The following is an 8967-nucleotide window of genomic DNA, read 5'->3' as shown; positions in this document are numbered from 1 at the left end:
AAATGCAAAAACGGCTCTGAGAGTGAAAGGGAGAAAGGATAAGCAGGACACTCCCCTTTTCTGAGGAGCAGCCAATCGGTACTCATTACACTGCAAGGTCTCTCTCCTCCCTGCTAGTCCCGGAGTGCGGTGCTGGAGACAGGCGGGGGAGGGGAGGAGGAGATAAACAGCGCAATGTTACACATATTACACATTTAAGTTGCTATAAAGCCCCTTTCATTGCTTAAACCCCCCAACATTCCTAAAATAGCCTCAGATTTATATACATTTGTTGTAAATAGGAAATAACATCTTATTACCTCCTCTGCTGCCACTTCCACCAACGTCTCCTCTATACTTCTTCCCGCCTCACCTCTCATCTGAAACTTCCTGTCTGTGCCTGACATCACTTCCTGTCTGTCTCTGACATCACTTCCTGTCTGCATTCCATAGAGACTTCCTGTGTGAGTATAGGTGAGATCAGCACCTTGTGGAGTTCAGAGGAACTGCAGCCCCGAGATCCATCCCATAATCCCCCTTCCTGTATAATATGTACCTTACAGGGATACTTCGGGAGATGAAACATTACTGAATAAAGGAAGAAGAAATAAATGTAACTCTTATGTAACCAACTGTTCAACAAACATCTCTTATTACATATAGAAAAGTCTTACAAACACAGAACACAAAATACAAATGTATAGCTAATGAGAGCGATCCCGCCAAACCTGATCCTTCTGGGGGGGACAATGCAAAAATATATATCAATCCACTCATAATGACATCATCTTCTGGGAGTGTCTGCACATCCATCCATTTCATACACATTTCATTGTCTCAGCAGATCTCCTGCAGCCTATTATCACCCATTTCCCTCTCTATGTCTCAGCAGATCTCCTGCAGCCTATTAGCTCCCATTTCCCTCTCTATGTCTCAGCAGATCTCCTGCAGCCTATTACCTCCCATTTCCTGTCTATGTCTCAGCAGATCTCCTGCAGCCTATTATCACCCATTTCCCTTTCTATGTCTCAGCGGATCTCCTGCAGCCTATTATCACCCATTTCCCTTTCTATGTCTCAGCGGATCTCCTGCAGCCTATTAGCACCCATTTCACTCTCTATGTCTCAGCGGATCTCCTGCAGCCTATTAGCGCCCATTTCCCTCTATACGTCTCAGCGGATCTCCTGCAGCCTATTAGCACCCATTTCCCTCTCTAAGTCTCAGCAGATCTCCTGCAGCCTATTAGCACCCATTTCCCTCTCTATGTCTCAGCGGATCTCCTGCAGCCTATTAGCACCCATTTCCCTTTCTATGTCTTGGCAGATCTCCTGCAGCCTATTAGCACCCATTTCCCTCTCTACATCTCAGCAGATCTTCTGCAGCCTATTAGCACCCATTTCCCTCTCTATGTCTCAGCAGATCTCCTGCAGCCTATTAGCTCCCATTTCCCTCTCTATGTCTCGGCGGATCTCCTGCAGCCTATTAGCTCCCATTTCCCTCTCTATGTCTCAGCAGATCTCCCGCAACCTATTAGCACCCATTTCCATCTCTATGTCTCGGCGGATCTCCTGCAGCCTATTAGCACCCATTTCCCTCTCTACATCTCAGCAGATCTCCTGCTGCCTATTAGCACCCATTTCCCTTTCTATGTCTCAGCAGATCTCCTGCAGCCTATTAGCACCCATTTCCCTCTATGTCTCAGCAGATCTCCTGCAGCCTATTAGCACCCATTTCCCTCTCTATGTCACATATTACAACAAGGAGTCACAAAGGTAAATGTAAAATAAAAGCAGAGAGGGAGAGAATGCTGATAAAGCAGCTCATCGATGAGAGGTACATAAGAACATACAATGTCAATACAAAACAGTGACATGGCCATCAATCACAAACGATCGGAGCAGACAGATCGGTGTCATAGGTGTCCCGTGGGTCCTGAACTGCCTCCAGCGCAGGGACAGTAGCAGGGTGTAAAGCAGGTAGGTACTCCAACTTTCTCATTTCTGCTCTGACCTTCATCAGTGCCGGTAACATGGGGGACATAGAAGACAGCCAATGCATGGGAATGGTTCTCCTGGCTGCCCTCATGTAGGTGGAAAGTTTCCTCGCACATTTAGAGAGACCCGAAAAGGTAGACCCAACAGAAAGTAAATGGGCTCAAAAGGGACAGCAGCCCACAGAAGTAACCACAATGGGGTAAGGACCTCCTCCAAAAGGGTGCAATGGACCAGCAATCCCAAAAAATGTGGAAAAGAGTGTCAGTTTCCGTCCCACAACACCAGCAAACAGAAGAAACATTCGGGTTTCGATCATGGAGAACCTCAGGGGTCCGATACCAAAACATCGGGGTCTTAGAAGGATTTTCTGTATACATTACACACACAGAAGATTTAGAAGAGGCCTCCCAAATCCTACTCCATTGATCCAACCCAATATCACATTGAAGGAAACGGGACCATTTACACATATAAAGGGGAGAGCCAATAGAAAAAGGGCGACATCTACAAGCAATGTATACGTAGCGGAAATGATGTCCCGGTGGTGTGGGCCTTGGATGCAGATATGATCTAAAGGGGTAGGTTGTTCAAGAGTCAGAGAAGAGGCTTTGGGGGCAAAAATGTGTTGTATCTGTAGATAAAATACTGATGGGGTGGAATGCGAGCAGCTTTTTGAATGTCAGGGAAGGATTTAAGGTTGTGAATTACAGGATTGACCAAATGTTGCAATTGGAATAGATTAGCCTCAGCCCAAGGATGGACTCGACCAATGGCCAGACTATCTGGGAGACTTGGATTAAAAATGATGTTGGTCAAGGGGGAACACTTAGAGCCTAGGATGAATCTAACCCTACACCTCCTCCATATAGACAACATAAACTGCATGGGTCCTAATATGAGAGGAGAGGTAGTGCGGGCTGTGACAAAATAAGTCCCCCTCATTCCCTCTTTACACCAAGTCACGGCCAGACATGCACGCCTCGGTTAGCTAGTCGCTGTGGGCGTGTGCATGTGGGTGGGATCTGTGACAGCCTCTGATGACTCCTCTGTCATCCAATAAAGCTGATGGACCTCTGATGTCTTCCTTGTCCTACGATGAAGCTGATGGACCTCTGATGTCTTCCTTGTCCTACGATGAAGCTGATGGACCTCTGATGTCTCCCCTGTCCTCTGATGAAGTTGATGGACCTCTGATGACTCCCCTGTCCTCCAATAAAGCTGATGGAACTCTGATGTCTCCCTTGTCCTCCAATAAAGCTGAAGGAACTCTGATGTCTCCCTTGTCCTACGATGAAGCTGATGGACCTCTGATGTCTCCCCTGTCCTCTGATGAAGCTGATAGACCTCTGATTTCTCCTCTGTCCTCTGATAAAGCTAATGGACCTCTGATGTCTCCCTTGTCCTACGATGAAGCTGATGGACCTCTGATGTCTCCCCTGTCCTCTGATGAAGCTGATGGACCTCTGATGTCTCCCCTGTCCTCTGATGAAGCTGATAGACCTCTGATTTCTCCTCTGTCCTCTGATAAAGCTGATGGAACTCTGATGTCTCCCCTGTCTCCAATGAAGCTGATGGACCTCTGATGTCTCCCCTGTCCTCTGATGAAGCTGATGGACCTCTGATGTCTCCCCTGTCCTCTGATGAAGCTGATAGACCTCTGATTTCTCCTCTGTCCTCTGATAAAGCTGATGGAACTCTGATGTCTCCCCTGTCTCCAATGAAGCTGATGGACCTCTGATGTCTCCCCTGTCCTCTGATGAAGCTGATGGACCTCTGATGTCTCCCCTGTCCTCTGATGAAGCTGATAGACCTCTGATTTCTCCTCTACTCTGATGAAGCTGATGGACCTCTGATGTCTCCCCTGTCTCCAATGAGGCTGATGGACCTCTGATGACTCTCCTGTCCTCTGATGAAGCTGATAGACCTTTGATTTCTCCTCTGTCCTCTGATGAAGCTAATGGACCTCTGATGTCTCCCCTGTCTCCAATGAGGCTGATGGACCTCTGATGTGTGCCTATCCTCTGATGAAGCTGATGGACCTCTGATGACTCCCCTGTCCTCTGATAAAGCTGATGGACCTCTGATATCTCCCTTGTTCTACAATGAAGCTGATGGACATTTTGATGTCTCCCCATTCTCAGATGAAGCTGATAGACTTCTGATGTCTCTCCTGTCATCTGATGAAGCTGATGGACCTCTGATGTCTCCCCATCCTCTGATATCCACCAGTCAATGTTCACTGAAGGAAGGGGGATCCAGGAGTGAACATTCACTGAAGGAAGGGGAGATCCATGAACGAATGCTCACTCCAGGAGGGAGAAAGCCAGGAGTGAATGTTCACCATGGGAAGTGGAAATCCAGGAGTAAATGTTCAATGAAGGAAGGGGGGATCCAGGAGAGAATGTTCACTAATCTCCCACCCCTCTAACTGGCATCACCCCCTGTGTCAATCCTAGGTGTGCTAATGGGCCCATGGCAGGGTTGTGTGGGGGGACCTACCTTTACCAGGGTGTGTGGGGAAAACCCCCATTGCTGGGCTATGCAGGGGGACCTACCATTACTTATATGTATGGAGGAATCCACCATAACCTGGGTGTGTGCGGGAGGGCTCACCATTACAAGGGTGTGTGCGTGGGGGGGGCACCATTGCTGGGGTGTGTGGGGGAACCCACCATTACAATGGAGTTCGGGGGAGCCAACCATTACTGGGGTATATGGGGGACCCACCATTTGTCAATAAGATAACACCGTGTTATCATTAGTTCATTTTTAAAGTGGAGTTCCCCTTCATCTTCATACTTCTCCTAATGTTGGATGAGGGTCTGGTATGGATATTAAAGGGGAACCCCACACTTATTTCGTTTTGAAGCAGAGTTTTCCTTTATATTGTTAGACCTCACAGTTGAGCTGAACTTTTACTGCCCCCTATATCTGCAGAGGCAGTGGGCAGTGTCTACACATATCCCAGTATTGATGGTTGTCTTCGCAGTCACAGCAGGAATTATCCCCAAGATGTCACTTTTGATGGGTGTAGCTCCTGCTGAATGTGACCCATTGAAGTGAATGAGGCTGTTCTTTGACCCCCCAACAAGTGCAGGCAATGCATGTGACTCACAAACTGCACCAAAAACACAAAGCAGGTGCATTTTTGAAGTGGTTTGCCATGTTTTCCATTGATTTCAATGGGGAGGTGCATTTTTTTGTGTGGCTTTTTTTTTACCACACCAAACCTGCACTAAAAATGTGACAAGCAGGACTTTGAAAAATGCAGCGGCCCCGCATCGGCTGAGTGTAAATAGGAATCTGGGAGGGAAATGTAATTTGTTGGCAATTTAAAACTCTTCTCTAGATCTGTAAATGTCAGGGACGTGCGATGATTGACACCCCCTTACCCAGATAATGGGGACTTGTAATTTGACAAATTCACACAGGAATTGTTCATTGCTGAAGGAACCCCGAGAACCCTTTGGAGGAACCCTGACTGAGGAAGGCTGGACTAGGCAGTCATATATCTCTGCCCCCTTGGTGGGAGTGGAGGTGACCCCTCTATAAGTGTAGCGATCCCCCCAAAGGGGGTAAGTTTGTTCACTCCACCACTCTGCCTCCCAACCCAAAGAACTGTCTCAGCCCCAACTGACACCCCTGACAATAGTGAAGTACAAGGACCAATGAAAAGCACACACGGTATAATAAACACAGAGATCAGCTTTACTGTAGACCTCTATGGGAAGTAATAAACATGAACAACAGGTATACGTTCGGTGAATCCAGAGAACAGCAAATCCTGAGACCGGAAGCAATATAACTCACTTTTACACTCAGGCTGCTTTCAGGGGATTCCAACCGTGAATAACCCCAAGAGCAGAGGAAACACTTACATGGCGCCCTCAAAGTGGGTCTAAACCCCTTTACATAAACTCAGCTCTATGATGTCCAAGCAGGAGGAGAGCAGAAGGATGACTCTCTGTGGTGTCAGACTTCTCCCTTCTAACCCCCGACACCACAAGCCCAATAGGCAAACACTGCGCCCAACTGATGCTTCATAGCTACTTTCCAAGGTAGAGCTATTCCCTCCCACACCATGCAATATAGAGGCCTGAATACGCATGCGCGTGCCCGTATGGCACCAGTAACTTCAGTCTCTTGGTAACAGGATGAATGTTGGGGTCTTCAGCGAGACACTTTCATTGGTGCACTTACACTCCTATGGTAAAGTATCATTGTAATCCCGTGGCAGGATTTGTATAGCAAAGCAAACACTGTGTCTGTATAGCAGGACCATCTACACCAGCGTTTTTCAACCACTGTGCCGCGGCACACTAGTGTGCCATGAGATATTGTCTGGTGTGCCGTGGGAAAAATTGCCTCGGCTCACAAATAGACGGGCAAACTACGGCCCGCGGGCCGTATACGGCCCGGCGGACCTTTTAATCCGGCCCACGGAGCGTGATACTGTCAGGATGATCTGTCCCCCTCGACGTATCTGCGCATGTGCCGGAGATTGCCGATCGGCTGCTAATGCCTGAAACTGGCACATGCGCAGATACGTCGAGGGGGACAGATCCTCATAGGAGACCTACACCGGAACGGCGAGAGGAACGCGCGGCGCAAAGGTAAGTGAATTGACACAGGGGGGGCTTGGGGTCTTAATATGGGGGATGAATTAATATGGGGAATGAATTACTATAGGGGGGATGAATTACTATATGGGGGATGCATTACTATGGGGGATGAATTACTATGGGGGATGAATTACTATATGGGGGATGAATTACTATATGGGGGGTGAATTACTATATGGGGGGTGAATTACTATGGGGGATGAATTACTATATGGGGGATGAATTACTATGGGGGATGAATTGCTATAGGGGGGATGAATTACTATGGGGGATGAATTACTATGGGGGATGAATTACTATATGGGGGGTGAATTACTATGGGGGATGAATTACTATATGGGGGATGAATTACTATGGGGGATGAATTACTATATGGGGGATGAATTACTATGGGGGATGAATTACTATATGGGGGAGATGAATTACTATGGGGGATGAATTACTATGGGGGATGAATTACTATATGGGGGATGAATTACTATGGGGGATGAATTACTATGGGGGATGAATTACTATATGGGGGATGAATTACTATATGGGGGATGAATTACTATATGGGGGCTGAATTACTATATGGGGGATGAATTACTATGGGGGATGAATTACTATGGTGGATGAATTACTATATGGGGGATTAATTACTATGCTTACTATGGGGGAATATTACTATACTTACTATGGATGACACATACACATCATTCATCTACTCTTGGTCCGGCCCCCGGGTCCAATTATAAAATACTTTATTATTTCATAATAAAGTAATTATAAAATAATTTCTTTGTGTTTGATTCCTATTCAAGAGAATTACTTTATATATAGTCAATATAGGCACAGAGGTAAATTTTTTTAACATTTTCTAATGGTGGTGTGCCTCGTGATTTTTTTCATGAAAAAAGTGTGCCTTTGCACAAAAAAGGTTGAAAAACACTGATCTACACAACCCAGTGCCTGGTGAGTATGGGAGAAGTGTCATGTCTCTGTGTGCCGTGTTCCTGTCATCTGCCAGGGGGCAAAATCCCTCTCACCAGATCCTGGGACTAAGGCCCAAACCATGGTCCTGGAAATGACCGGCTCTTGTGGTCACCTCACGATGAGCCCTTCACACTGTCGGTGTAGGCACTGTACTGTAGGCCACATCTCTCAGGTTGGATGTTCCCTGACTGATGCAGATACCTAAACATGGAGTGAACTGACCCTGAGCACTTCTCTGCCAGGTCCAGACTGTCTCCTGCCACATGCAGACTGCCTCCCCTCAGGAAAAACAAGATGGAGTCCTTCACTCTGCTCTCACTAAGCATGCTGGTCTCTGTAGTTCCATCCCTCATATCAGCCTATCAGGACATTTCTGTTCAGGACTGCATATCCCACAATGCTTTGCAGCTGCACCTCCTGCTTGAGAAAGTCACTGTCATTGGCTCCTTTAATACCTCTTCTGATTGGCTCTCTCTGTATTACAGTCTGAGAGAAGGGAGGGGCTGAAATCCCTGACTGCCTTGTGTGTATCCAGTGCAAGTGTCAGATTTCACAGGAGATGCCAGTCAGCAGGTTACAGCAGTCACAGATAGGAGTCATTTCCTCCCTACACAAGGATCTACAGTCCATACACACCCAGCACAAGGCCGGGGTCACACTACCAGACGCTTCTCGGGGCTGCAGTTCCTCTGAGCTCCACAAGGTGGGGATCTCACTTCTACCCAGACAGGAAGTGTCTATGGAAGACAGGAGGTGATGTCAGGCACAGACAGGAAGTGATGTCAGATACAAACAGGAAGTTCTGGGTGAGAGGTGAGTTGGGAGGAAGCAGAGAGGAGACTTGCTGAAAGTGGCAGCAGAGGAGGTAATAAGATGTTATTTCCTATTTACACCCAGTAACCCCCCATCATGTCCATCCTCTTTCTCCATATTCATGTCCGTCCTCTTCCTCCATAGTCACGTCCGTCCTCTTCCTCCATATTCACGTCCGTCCTCTTCCTCCATAGTCACGTCCGTCCTCTTCCTCCATAGTCACGTCCGTCCTCTCCCTCCATAGTCATGTCCATCCTCTTCCTCCATAGTCACTGTGACGTCTTTTATCTCCAGCAGATGATGATACACACATATATAGTGTGGGAACCCAGATTAACCCCTTCAGGGGCAGAACATTCCCCCACTTCTGGGGGCGGAACATTCTCCTCATTGTGGAGAGGTGTCACCTTCTCACCTCATCAGTCTATACTAATGAATTATACCACTTTTATAAGTGGCGGGGAATGGAGAATCCTACGACATCACACTGACCTCACAGCTCCTCCTCCCAATGTCCCTCCATCCAGAGTCAGAGAATCCTATGACATCACACTGACCTCACAGCTCCTCCTCTCAATGTCCCT

This window comes from Staurois parvus, unplaced genomic scaffold, assembly GCF_062004578.1.
Source record: "Staurois parvus isolate SC_StPar_1 unplaced genomic scaffold, SC_StPar_1.0 ptg000819l, whole genome shotgun sequence".
Lineage (NCBI taxonomy): Eukaryota > Metazoa > Chordata > Amphibia > Anura > Ranidae > Staurois > Staurois parvus.
The sequence above is the reverse complement of the archived record's forward strand: the minus strand, read 5'-3'. Positions refer to the sequence as shown.